This window comes from Xenopus tropicalis, chromosome 8 (assembly GCF_000004195.4).
Source record: "Xenopus tropicalis strain Nigerian chromosome 8, UCB_Xtro_10.0, whole genome shotgun sequence".
NCBI lineage: Eukaryota > Metazoa > Chordata > Amphibia > Anura > Pipidae > Xenopus > Xenopus tropicalis.
In genome coordinates this window covers 140,210,866-140,225,382 of record NC_030684.2, presented here as the reverse complement: position 1 = coordinate 140,225,382, position 14,517 = coordinate 140,210,866, and the positions used below count along the sequence as shown (strand labels likewise).

At 40.8% G+C, this 14,517-nt stretch overlaps 3 non-coding genes across 3 annotated transcripts; 2 read left to right on the top strand and 1 right to left on the bottom strand.

The window, feature by feature from the left end:
* The first annotated feature begins 11,119 nt into the window (after positions 1-11,119).
* trnaa-ugc lies at positions 11,120-11,191 on the top strand. Its single transcript has one exon. It is a non-coding gene; the product is annotated as a tRNA-Ala (tRNA).
* A 451-nt stretch (positions 11,192-11,642) lies between these two features.
* On the top strand, positions 11,643-11,716 carry trnan-guu. Its single transcript has one exon. It is a non-coding gene; the product is annotated as a tRNA-Asn (tRNA).
* Positions 11,717-12,566: 850 nt separating this feature from the next.
* On the bottom strand, positions 12,567-12,638 carry trnam-cau. Its single transcript has one exon. It is a non-coding gene; the product is annotated as a tRNA-Met (tRNA).
* Positions 12,639-14,517: the final 1,879 nt, after the last annotated feature.

The following is a 14,517-nucleotide window of genomic DNA, read 5'->3' as shown; positions in this document are numbered from 1 at the left end:
CTCTAATATTCTCACATCCCATCCCACTATATCAGCCGTACTGAAGATATTGTTCCCATAAAGAATTCAAATATTTCTTTCTCCTTATATTCTCCAACAGCTACATTTAAATGTATTTTTCCAACTTAGATCCCAAGGCCTTCTCACAGTGGACCATGTAGGTCATCAACCTGCATTGGTTAGAGACTTTGTATCCACCCACTTAGATTGTAAGCTTTATGGGGCAGGGGCTGCCTTTTTTTTCCCTCTAAACCATAAGCACTTAATCTTGAATGTAAATGTATTTTTGTGTTTATACTGTATCTACTATGTTATTGTGCTGTACTGAGCTGTATTGTATTGTAATATACATACAGTATGCCTATACATACATGGTACTATCCTCCTACATAGCTAAAAGAGCTGTTCCCATAAGCCCTAAAGAGAAGCTGAAGGGATGAACCTACCTTCCTACATATTTGATTTACATTCCCTACATAACTATGGACTAGCTAGAAAAAGATCTAGACCCTTCAGCTATACTATCAATTTATTGGAAGTACAGGAGTTGCTTCAAAAACAACAACATCTGGACTTCCCACTGCTTCTTTCCTTGTGTGACTGTACCAGTGGGCAGGTAAGTAAAAGGACTTATTACCAGGCAGAATATTTAGCTCATTTGCCCACAGGGTTGAGCTTACTGTACAAATGGCACTGACTTTGTTAATATACTATAGGGGATCACAGAACTCTTTCCCCTGTTTCTCTGTCTGTGACATCATCCCACCCAGATACAGACTGGGGAGGAACCTGATTGGCTGGATGCCCCAGTGCACTGTTGGGAGAGAGGAGGCGTGCCTAGGTTTGGAGGCAAAAATCAGGGGCCCAGCAGTTTATAAAGGGAGCCCCTGTTGGTTTGCCAGCTTTTGGAAGAGAGACCCAGAGTGAGTAGCCAGTACCAATTGTTGTGAGTTCAGACTGCAAAGAAAGAAGTCTGCTGGGCTGCTGGTGATTACAGAGGCCTCTGTGGAATCTCCATGTGTGTCCCCTGGTGGTGAGGGCAGGTATTGCTTGCTTGCCTGCTACATGGGAGCAGCCACCTTTCTCAAGGGGAAGGTAGCCAGGCCTGGATTTGTGGAGAGGCCACAAAGGCCCGGGCCTAGGGCGGCAGAAGTTTAGGGGCAGCATGCCGCCCCACCGCAACAAAATTTTTAAATTTGGCTCCCATACGGAGCAGTCGGGACCTCTCCCCACTGCTCCGTATGGGAGTTTAAAGGAGCACATGTGCACTCGTGGCTGCGAGGGGGGGGGTTTGTCGCGTGTTTGTGCATGTGCACTGGGGGGGCGCGTTTGCGCATGTGCACTGGGGAGACCAACAGGGGCGGCCTTGGGGCGCCCAGAAGAGAAATCTGGCCCTGCAGGTAGCGCTAACTAGGGGGACTTAACAGCTCTTGGGGAAGGGACTGAACTGAATAAAAGGGTTGGGGTATATCTGGATCCAAGTTGGGACTGGGCCAGGAGTGGATAGACTGCACGGGTTCCTCAGGCAGGATAATCAGTTATCCATAAATTTGTGTTTATACTATTTCAACAGTTATATAAAGTTATCCTTGCTGCAAAGTGTGTGTAATTATTTTTCCTAGTGGAAATCACCTAGAGGTGTGCTCCTCAGTGTCCACTAGGTGGCAGCACTGCGCTAAAATCCTAGTCCCAGTATCTTTTCACATTTAAGAGAACTAAAAAAAAAAAAACTACAAAATTTTTTACTACAAAAAGTTTCTTTAACCTCTATAAGTTCAGCTGATTAATTGAAGGGCTGAAATGAATAGATTAATAATGTATCCATAGGAATCAAATAGACTTCACAGATGGGGTTTTTTTGCCTTCCTCTGGATCAACTAGTAGTTAGGCAGGTTATATATAGGCATTATGGTTGAACTTGATGGACGTATGTCTTTTTTCAACCCAACTTACTATGTTACTATGTTACTACTCCACTAAAACAGATTTAAAACAGATTTTCAGATTCAGAGAGAAGGGTGTCCCATTGGCCATTGCATTATTAGAGAGCAGTGAGCAAAGCCAAGGCATCTTCTATCTTATTTTAGTGAAATAGACCAGAAACAGAATGGATATGATTAGACTTTATTATTATTATATGATTAGATCATTTCAGATGTTCTGGTGCTTAATAAAGTTTTCGTCCGTTAAAAACAATAGAATGTTATAAATGACTTCATTTTCTTATAGTTATATATGATTAAGTGCTGGGTAAGCATGAAACGCGTTAGGCCATGTTTGTAGGGGGTTACTTATATGTTTTTAATGTATTGAAATAAATTTGTTATATCTATTAAGTGCCTTTTTTTGAGACTTGTTTCATAGTTATTTCCCTCAGTGATCACTAGAGGGCGTTCTCTCTATGCCACAGTGATAATATTTACTTAATCGAGAACTGGTTCGCTACTAAATTCCTCTTTTTGAATTTTTGGCCACTTCTGTTACTTGTTTTTATTATTTTTACTATGATAATAGAAGAAGTAATGATAAAGTGTCAACTAGTGGTGATTGAATCTGTCCTGTTTAGATTTGCTGAAAAAATACAAAACTGCTGAAAAATTCACGTAACAGTGAAGTATATGAGACACAAGCCATTTAACCTGTCTGTATGTGCACAGGGCCTAACAGCGCCACCTAGTGACTGAAATAGAAATAACCCACTACTTAATATTTTGACCCCTTACACTTCCCCCTTAACATAGCAACATCCTTAATATTAATGTAGGAAAGTATTAACTCATCTTTATCTGGGTTTGTTACCCTTGCCCTGTGGCACCCTGGGAAATGAAGAATATGGCTAGCCCCATGGGAAAAACAGATTACAATGCAGGATTCTGCTGGAGAAGCTCTATTAACTGATGGGTTTGTAACAAACATGTTTTCCCATGACAATGTTCCTTGAAGAACTGCTGGGGCCCAACCCATTAACTCCGTGAGGGTCCAACCTGTGATCAAGAGTTGCTTGTTCAGAGTTGCTGGGAGTTGTCCCCTACCTGTTGGGGTTGAGTCAGGTATAAAGATAAACCTACAGGGCCTTCTGTGCACCAATCACAGCTCTCTATTTGCCTATAGCTCAAACTAACAAAAAAAACCCCACACACCTAACCCCTCCTACTACATCACTGTCTCTGCTTCCTTTTTGGAAGAACCCAGCAGTCCTGCCTTGCTTTATGGCAGAAACTCCTTATTAAGATTATCAAAACATATTTAATAAATAATTGTATGAATTATTATTAGTCATTTTGACCCAGGATCAGAGCTGCAACTTTGCCGTTTTGCAGTACGTGTGTATTTTCTAACTTAAAAAAAGGAATCTATCACTTTTTTGTTACAATGAAAAATAAATGCGTAGTTTATTTTAAAGCAAATATTACATGAAGTTGGGGCCAGCTTCTATGTTGGTAGCACCCAGACTGATGTACACTCTAACTACAACTTCAGCCTATTCGACCTTCCATAAATACATATTGAAAGAATTAAGCATTAATAATAGCTACAAATGTGCAACAACCCTTATTTTAGATCATCAGTAATAACCAGAATCAGCAATATTCTGCCTGGGGATTATCATAGTGACTTCTGTCTCAGTACAAGGAAGTCGGTGGTTCCTCTCCCTGCTCTCAGCATACGGAGCAATGGGCCACAGAACAGGAACCGGTTACCAGCACTTGATATCAATTTGGCCATTGTGGTTTCTTAGAAAGACATTAAATTTGCCCAGGAGCAGGAACCCATAACAACCAATAAGATGTTTGCTTTTAAACAGGTGACCAGTGACGTCTACCTGCTGATTGGTTGCTATAATTTACTACTCTTGAGCAAACTTAGTGCCTTTTATTACATAACCCTAAAAATGTTTAATGATTTATAAAGGGGCCTTTTATAGTATATACCTATACCGGTATGGGGCCTCTTATCCACTTTGAACCTAGGGTTTTCTGGATACCCAATAGTTACAGGAGTTGCTTCAAAAACAACATTTGCAGCACCTTGTGCCTCAACATCTGGACTTCCCAATGCTCTTTCCTTGTGTGACTGTACCAGTGGGCAGGTAAGTAAAAGGACTTATTACCAGGCAGAAAGTTTGGCTCATTTGCCCACAGGGTTGAACTTACTGTACATATGGCACTGACTTTGTTAATATACTATAGGGGATCAGAGAACTCTTTCCCCTGTTTCTCTGTCTGTGACATCATCCCACCCGGCTACAGACTGGGGAGGAACCTGATTGGCTGAATGCCCCAGTGCACTGTTAGGAGAGAGGAGGCGTGCCTAGGTTTGGAGGCAAAAATCAGGGGCCCAGCAGTTTATAAAGGGAGCCCCTGTTGGTTTGCCAGCTTTTGGAAGAGAGACCCAGAGTGAGTAGCCAGTACCAATTGTTGTGAGTTCAGACTGCAAAGAGAGAAGGCTGCTGGGCTGCTGGTGATTACAGAGGCCTCTGTGGAATCTCTGTGTGTGTCCCCTGGTGGTGAGGACAGGTATTGCTTGCTTGCCTGCTACATGGGAGCAGCCACCTTTCCAAAGGGGAAGGTACTCTGGGGCAGGTAGCGCTACCTGGGGGGACTTAAAGGAACAGTAACACCAAAAGATGAAAGTGTTTTAAAGTAATTAAAATATAATGTACAGTTGCCCTGCGCTGGTAAAACTGGTAAGTTTGCAACAGAAACGCTACTATAGTTTATATAAATGAGCTGCTATGTCAACACGGGGGCAGCCATTGAAGCTGGGAAAAAGGAGAAAAGGCACAGGCACATAGCAGATAACAGATAAGCTTTGTAGCATACAAGGTTTTATCTGTTATCTGCTAAGTAACCTGTGCCTTTTCTCCTGTAAATGGCTGCCCCCGTGGCTACACAGAAGCTTTATTATATAAACTATAGTAGTCTTTCTAAGGAAAACACACCAGTTGTACCAGTACAGGGCAGCATTACATTAAATAGTAATTACTTTTATACACTTTCATTTTTTTGGTGTTACTTTCCCTTTAAGAGCTCTTGGGGAAGGGACTGAACTGAATAAAAGGGTTGGGGCCTATCCGGATCCAAGTTGGGACTGGGCACCTAAAGGGACTGTGCCAGGAGTGGACAGACTGCACGGGTTCCTCAGGGCAGGATAATCAGTTATCCATAAATTTGTGTTTATACTATTTCAACGGTTGTATAAAGTTATCCTTGCTGCAAAGTGTGTGTAATTATTTTTCCTAGTGGAAATCCCCTTGAGGTGTGCTCCTCAGTGTCCACTAGGGGGAGGCACTGCGCTAAAATCCCAGTTCCAGTATATTTTCACATTTAAGAGAACTAAAAAAAAAAAAACTACAAAATTTTTTACTACAAAAAGTTTCTTTAACCTCTATAAGTTCAGCTGATTAATTGAAGGGCTGAAATGAATAGATTAATAATGTATCCATAGGAATCAAATAGACTTCACAGATGGGTTTTTTTTGCCTTCCTCTGGATCAACTAGTAGTTAGGCAGGTTATATATAGGCATTATGGTTGAACTTGATGGACGTATGTCTTTTTTCAACCCAACTTACTATGTTACTATGTTACTACTCCACTAAAACAGATTTAAAACAGATTTTCAGATTCAGAGAGAAGGGTGTCCCATTGGCCATTGCATTATTAGAGAGCAGTGAGCAAAGCCAAGGCATCTTCTATCTTATTTTAGTGAAATAGACCAGAAACAGAAAGGATATGATTAGACTTTATTATTATTATTATTATATGATTAGATCATTTCAGATGTTCTGGTGCTTAATAAAGTTTTCGTCCGTTAAAAACAATAGAATGTTATAAATGACTTCATTTTCTTATAGTTATATATGATTAAGTGCTGGGTAAGCATGAAACGCGTTAGGCCATGTTTGTAGGGGGTTACTTATATGTTTTTAATGTATTGAAATAAATTTGTTATATCTATTAAGTGCCTTTTTTTGAGACTTGTTTCATAGTTATTTCCCTCAGTGATCACTAGAGGGCGTTCTCTCTATGCCACAGTGATAATATTTACTTAATCGAGAACTGGTTCTCTACTAAATTCCTCTTTTTGAATTTTTGGCCACTTCTGTTACTTGTTTTTATTATTTTTACTATGATAATAGAAGAAGTAATGATAAAGTGTCAACTAGTGGTGATTGAATCTGTCCCGTTTAGATTTGCTGAAAAAATACAAAACTGCTGAAAAATTCACGTAACAGTGAAGTATATGAGACACAAGCCATTTAACCTGTCTGTATGTGCACAGGGCCTAACAGCGCCACCTAGTGACTGAAATAGAAATAACCCACTACTTAATATTTTGACCCCTTACACTTCCCCCTTAACATAGCAACATCCTTAATATTAATGTAGGAAAGTATTAACTCATCTTTATCTGGGTTTGTTACCCTTGCCCTGTGGCACCCTGGGAAATGAAGAATATGGCTAGCCCCATGGGAAAAACAGATTACAATGCAGGATTCTGCTGGAGAAGCTCTATTAACTGATGGGTTTGTAACAAACATGTTTTCCCATGACAATGTTCCTTGAAGAACTGCTGGGGCCCAACCCATTAACTCCGTGAGGGTCCAACCTGTGATCAAGAGTTGCTTGTTCAGAGTTGCTGGGAGTTGTCCCCTACCTGTTGGGGTTGAGTCAGGTATAAAGATAAACCTACAGGGCCTTCTGTGCACCAATCACAGCTCTCTATTTGCCTATAGGCTCAAACTAACAAAAAAAACCCCACACACCTAACCCCTCCTACTACATCACTGTCTCTGCTTCCTTTTTGGAAGAACCCAGCAGTCCTGCCTTGCTTTATGGCAGAAACTCCTTATTAAGATTATCAAAACATATTTAATAAATAATTGTATGAATTATTATTAGTCATTTTGACCCAGGATCAGAGCTGCAACTTTGCCGTTTTGCAGTACGTGTGTATTTTCTAACTTAAAAAAAGGAATCTATCACTTTTTTGTTACAATGAAAAATAAATGCGTAGTTTATTTTAAAGCAAATATTACATGAAGTTGGGGCCAGCTTCTATGTTGGTAGCACCCAGACTGATGTACACTCTAACTACAACTTCAGCCTATTCGACCTTCCATAAATACATATTGAAAGAATTAAGCATTAATAATAGCTACAAATGTGCTACTAACTCTACTCTTATTAATTCCATTAACCCATAACAACCAATAAGATGTTTGCTTTTAAACAGGTGACCAGTGACGTCTACCTGCTGATTGGTTGCTATAAGTTACTACTCTTGGGCAAACTTAGTGCCTTTTATTACATTACCCTAAAAATGTTTAATGATTTATAAAGGGGCCTTTTATAGTATATACCTATACCGGTATGGGGCCTCTTATCCACTTTGAACCAAGGGTTTTCTGGATACCCAATAGGATTGTTCTGCCCCAATAAAGGGTAATTATATCTTAGTTGGGATCAAGTACAGGTACTGTTTTATTATTACAGAGAAAAGGGAATCATTTAACCATTAAATAAACCCAATAGGGCTGTTCTGCCCCAATAAGGGGTAATTATATCTTAGTTGGGATCAAGTACAGGTACTGTTTTATTATTACAGAGAAAAGGGAATCATTTAACCATTAAATAAACCCAATAGGGCTGTTCTGCCCCAATAAGGGGTAATTATATCTTAGTTGGGATCAAGTACAGGTACTGTTTTATTATTACAGAGAAAAGGGAATCATTTAACCATGAAATAAACCCAATAGGGCTGTTCTGCCCCAATAAGGGGTAATTATATCTTAGTTGGGATCAAGTACAGGTACTGTTTTATTATTACAGAGAAAAGGGAATCATTTAACCATTAAATAAACCCAATAGGGCTGTTCTGCCCCCAATAAGGGGTAATTATATCTTAGTTGGGATCAAGTACAGGTACTGTTTTATTATTACAGAGAAAAGGGAATCATTTAACCATTAAATAAACCCAATAGGATTGTTCTGCCCCCAATAAGGGGTAATTATATCTTAGTTGGGATCAAGTACAGGTACTGTTTTATTATTACAGAGAAAAGGGAATCATTTAACCATTAAATAAACCCAATAGGATTGTTCTGCCCCCAATAAGGGGTAATTATATCTTAGTTGGGATCAAGTACAGGTACTGTTTTATTATTACAGAGAAAAGGGAATCATTTAACCATGAAATAAACCCAATAGGGCTGTTCTGCCCCAATAAGGGGTAATTATATCTTAGTTGGGATCAAGTACAGGTACTGTTTTATTATTACAGAGAAAAGGGAATCATTTAACCATGAAATAAACCCAATAGGGCTGTTCTGCCCCAATAAGGGGTAATTATATCTTAGTTGGGATCAAGTACAGGTACTGTTTTATTATTACAGAGAAAAGGGGATCATTTAACCATTAAATAAACCCAATAGGGCTGTTCTGCCCCAATAAGGGGTAATTATATCTTAGTTGGGATCAAGTACAGGTACTGTTTTATTATTACAGAGAAAAGGGAAAACTGGTGTCCGGATAAAGGATTCCATACTTCTATACACCTTTGCTAATAAGTAGCATGACAAAAAATGCTTGAATATGTTTTTTGACTATTCTTTTATTTTTTTTTTTTAAATCAATTGTTTCCAATTTTCGACTACTAGAAAGCAGTAATGGAAAATGTTTTCTTGTTTGCCCTCACCTCTTGACTATTTACTGGCTGCCTTTGGAGACGGGGGAGTCAGCTATATATCTTTATAACGAGACTAGGCACTAAAGTCTGCCGATGAAAAACATTGGCATCTCCATATGGTTGTGCCACTTTAGACAGTGGATTAAAAGCCAGATTCTAGGTTGTTTTGCTGCCTGCCAAAAAGGGATAGCAGAGGATGGTTTTGATCCATCGACCTCTGGGTTATGGGCCCAGCACGCTTCTGCTGCGCCACTCTGCTACGCGCTGGTTATACCCACCATTCAGCCTCAAAATCATTTGACTGAAACCCTCCTTTAATATTGGGTGTTGTTTGTCCAAAGTACATTTTGTCTATATAAATACATTCTATATACAAAAACCAATCCCCAGTGGACAGAATTAAAGTGTGAATATAAACACTGGCAAAAAATATACAAAATATATAGTACATCAGTCCTATGTGCAAACAAAAGGTATCATTTACATATTGGTACATCAGTCGGATCAGCATTTATTTATATGATGTATTATGTGTCTACGTGGTGTTGGACTGGGGTGTCCAGGATTCACCAGGGCTGCACCCCCTCATCTCAGTTGCCTTCTTCTCCACCGCTGCCAGCCTTCATCCCCACCCTGTGTGTAATGCACACTGCTAATATGATTAATGTGCTAATGTGGTTAATATGATAGAATTAAGATATAGGGGCTGATTCACTAAAGGTCAATAAAACGAGCGCTATTTATAGCATGCGCTTAAAATTTTATCGCTTCTTATTTTTTGCAACCTAATGCATGATTCACTAAAAAGACAGGAGTCATAATTAAGACGCAATGTTCTTTGCGTTATTTAACTTGTGATGAGCATTTTTATTGCGTTAATTCCCGCTGCGTACGTTATTTCCCGCTGTGTGTGAAATATTTCACCCCTTGCTATATTAGCGCACGTAACCATTACTTTCACAAAACTACTGTACTGAAAATGCCCATTTCCCTGCAAACTGGCGGCTGCATCACTCTGGGGCCAACACAGACTGAATAAATCCCACTGCAAAGTCCATATTGTGTTGCTAAAAGCTCATTAACTGTACTTTTCTATAATTACCGCCTGCCCCAAGTAGGGGTTCATTTTCGCATAGACTAATGCAATATTTAGTGCGTCTAAGTGTTTCTGAATCATGCGTTAGTGTTATTTCTATTCGCTAATTAATGCAATGTGAGGTAAATAAAACATTGCGGTTTTTTGCGCATGCGATATGCATCTTAACGCATGCGAAATGACTTTGATGATTTGGGACTTAATTATCGCATGCTTTTTAATGCAAAAAACGTGCAATAAGCGTTATTGACCTTTAGTGTATCGGCCCCATTGTGTTTTATTGACTTGTATGTTAATAAGGGGATATTAGGCATATTATAATGATGGGATAGGTTGGGAGATAATAGGAATAGCCTTAAGTTATCATATTAATGTTTTTTGTTTTGTTTTGTTTTCTTTAAAGCTCATTATCAGGAACAAAATGCCTAGAAATATCATTACATCAGTGTTGTGGTGCAGCATCACTACAGCACTATATTCCTCATTCATTAGGAAGACCTTCTGGTTAAAAACCTAAAACACAGCAGCCATTAGAGGGCGCCCTCTGTATCAGGCCAGACAGTATCCTCATCACTAGGGATAATGCAGCCTTGTGGGGCAACAAACAAATACGTGTGTGTGTGTGTGTGTGAACACTTTATAGACAAATTCAAAAAGTGGAAAGACCAGTAAATTGACTCCAGTTAAAACCTGCATATTATTGGAGAACGACTATGCTTGTTTCTTATTGGTTCAGGAATTTGATTGACAGTGTTGTTTCATAGAATGGATATTTTATCAGTTTTGTGGAACTGAGTATTCATTTTGTTGATAGAATGAATCCTGTGCTATAGAATCTTGCTTTCTGTCACACGCATCTATTTTTCATGAAAGTCTAGCTGGAATATGCTATTCAGTTACACCATTATATATTTTGTCTAAGTTTTGTTTTACATTATTCATTCTATAAGTAACTTCACACATAACTGTTTTTTTTGTATGGATGTTATACATTTGTGAGACATAATGCTTCTTAAAATTTACAGAATGGAGTTTGTAATGTAATAATATCTTTTTGTGCATAAAATTCTTCACGAGAAATATATCTTTAATATATTTTTTACCAGTGTTTATATCCACACTTTAATTCTGTCTACTGGGGATTGCTTTTTGTATATAGAATTTATTTATATAGACAAAATGTACTTTGGACAAATGGCACCCCGTACTTTAATGGCTTTAGACAGTGGATTGAAAGCCAGATTCTAGGTTGGTTTGCTGCCTGCCAAAAAGGGATAGCAGAGGATGGTTTCGATCCATCGACCTCCGCAAAATAGCTTCAGCCAGGCTTCGGGTGGATGTAGCTCAGTGGTAGAGCGCATGCTTTGCATGTATGAGGTCTTGGGTTCAATCCCCAGCATCTCCAACCTGGGGCTCTTGAAAGCAGGAGCGGGTCTCTCTTTTTATGTGCGTGTAACGCTTCAGTCACATTCTGTCTAGCGAGCCATCTCGGGAATGCCGTAAACGCTTCTTAGCCTCTCCTTCTTAAAGAACCAGTCCGCTTTCAAAGGACTTTAACCCACCGTCACAGATTTCAGTGCACAATATTTCCTCCGAATAACGTTTGCAGTCACTGTAGATTTGAAATATAGAGGGCAAACTCAGAGGTAGCCCACTCATTTTCTTGTCCCTTAAATGGAGCACCCTCTGCACCTACCCAGCCTATCCTACCGAGATACGGTTAGATGCCTCATTTGTGGCGGCAATCTTTGGTCATAATACATTGTTGTATGGTTGCGCCAGGTCAATACCTGCAGAGGGAAAACATTGGCCTTTCCATAGGGTTAAGGCGACACATGCTTGGCAGGGCAAGCGTGGTCTTTGTGGCGCAATCGGTTAGCGCGTTCGGCTGTTAACCGAAAGGTTGGTGGTTCAAGCCCACCCAGGGACGGCTCTCCTCTTCTGCTTCTGTGGAAAGATAAAGTCTAGCGACGCAAGAATGAATGGCGCCTGGCCTTCTGTTGCCGGAGCATATGGCAAAGCCTGCTGGCATGTAGCAAAGCTGAATGTTACTGCTCTTTGCTGGCTGCCTTTGGAGACGGGGGAGTCAGCTATATATCTTTATAACTAGACTAGGCACTAAAGTCTGCCGATGAAAAACATTGGCATCTCCATATGGTTGCGGCAGCGCCTGCAGGCTGCTTTGCCTCGTGGCCAGCTTTGTCACTGTCTTGTAATTGGTTGGCGCATTTCAGGTGTCATTTTGCTCTACTGGCTCGGTGGAAACAAAGGCTCCAGCAATACAAGGAGGATTAAGTGTGAGCTTTGTGCGCCACCTGCCAATTGTATACACGGTGCCTGCTGTGCTGTAGCGTGAATCTATCACAACCCCTGCTCTGATGGCGGCACCCTATCAAAAGAAGCGCACGCAAGCTCATCCCTTTCTTCTCATTCATTTCCTTTGCACTGAGATTCAATGTCGCCTAGAAATCAAGCGGCCTGCCACCATTCATCCTCAAAATCATTTGACTGAAACCCTCCTTTAATGGCTCTAGAGAGTGGATTGAAAGCCAGATTCTAGGCTGGTTTGCTGCCTGCCAAAAAGGGATAGCAGAGGATGGTTTCAATCCATCGACCTCTGGGTTATGGGCCCAACACGCTTCCGCTGCGCCACTCTGCTACGCGCTGGGTGCTGTCACCATTCAGCCTCAAAATCATTTGACTGAAACCCTCCTTTAATGGCTCTAGAGAGTGGATTGAAAGCCAGATTCTAGGCTGGTTTGCTGCCTGCCAAAAAGGGATAGCAGAGGATGGTTTCGATCCATCGACCTCTGGGTTATGGGCCCAGCACGCTTCCGCTGCGCCACTCTGCTTCTTGTTGGAAGCTGGCGAGAGGACTCCTCATTAGTTCACTCATAATCACATTGCTTTGCGCCTGTCAATGTGTTGCTTCTAAAAACAAAGGAATACTGTCGGGGTAAACTGTGTTTTTTTTATTCAAAATGCATCGGTCAACAAGGCTGCTCCAACAGGATTCTGCCCTGAAATCCATTTTCTAAAAGAGCGAATTTGGCAAGTTGTTGGGATATCACCCCCCTGGCTTGCTCTCTGCTATGGTCTAACTGGTATCTTCCGCTTGTGATGCATTTCACTTCTAGGAGGTGTGAATTTTACAGCTGCCAAATGGTAGTGGAATTCTGGGAGTTGGTTCCCATGGTGTGTCAGGCACTGTCCACCTCTGACCAAATGGAGATGAGATGGTCAGTTTGGGGTCACACTCGCTGTGTGGGTTTATTTGTGTAGGTCTGGGTCTTAGCAGGATCTTTTTCCCTTAGTATTACTGTTCATTCTCATTTGGATTTGAGATTGGCTGATCCTATGAGAAGTCTCTGATACATCACTAGGTTCTGCTCCTGGAGTCATTAGACAATGGATAGGTTACTGTGCCTTTATGAAGTCACTTTTTATAAGATATCTATGGTTTAAAGAATGCATGGAGTTCTGAGGCAATGACTTGGGACAGTTATTCCCCTGAGGCACTATGGGTTCTGCTATAGATATTCTCCCACCACTTTTATTATTAACAGATATATTACACACTGTATGGAAAGCAGCATTTGCTTTGTCTGTGTAAAGGAAATACGTTGCAATACACACTTGGGTTTGTTTGTTTGGCATCCTGTTCATCTTCTCACCAACGTCAGAGAAATGTTACAAAAATTAGTGTAAAAACTCTGAGAAGGTGCTGCTGAGAAAGTGTGTGAGCAAAATAAAGGCACATACTGTATGGAGATGCCAATGTTTTTCATTGGCAGACTTTAGTGCCTAGTCTAGTTATAAAGATATATAGCTGACTCCCCCATCTCCAAAGGCAGCCAGCAAAGAGCAGTAAGATTCAGCTTTGCTACATGCCAGCAGGCTTTGCCATATGCTCCGGCAACAGAAGGCCAGGCGCCATTTATTCTTGCATCGTTAGACTTTATCTTTCCACAGAAGCAGAATAGGAGAGACGCTTGCCCTGCCAAGCATGTGTCGCCTTAACCCTATGGAAAGGCTAATGTTTTCCCTCTGCAGGTAATGACCTGGCGCAAACATACAACAATGTATTATGACCAAAGATTGCCGCTACAAATGAGGCATCTAACCGTATTGGTAGGATCGGCTGGGTAGGTGCAGAAGGTGCTCCATTTAAGGGACAAGAAAATGAGTGGGCTACCTCTGAGTTCTCCCTCTATATTTAAAATCTACAGTGACTGCAAACGTTATTCGGAGGAAATATTGTGCACTGAAATCTGTGACGGTGGGTTAAAGTCCTTTGAAAGCGGACTGTTTCGTTATTGCCTAAAAATTGATAATAATACTAATCCCTGTGCTTCAACAAAGCCTGAGCTGAAAATTCGGTTATAATATCCTTGGCTGAGCAGTCTAAGGCGCTGCGTTCAGGTTGCAGTCTCCCCTGGAGGCGTGGGTTCGAATCCCACTTCTGACATTTGGCTTCTTGCTGCCAGACATGAATCTGGACTTTCAAACCACTTTAATCACTGACAGCCAAATAAGAATCTTACAGAAGGCGGTGCACCTGAGTTGATGACATATTTGGATGCTGCTGCTTTCCCATCCGTAATCCAACTAATTCAGCTATTGCCATTCCTCCCGAATAATGGATACTATTGCAAGTTTGGGCCAGCTCTCTCATCTCATTACACGCAAATACGAATGAGCAAGAATGGTGGAAAAATACACGCTCTCCCC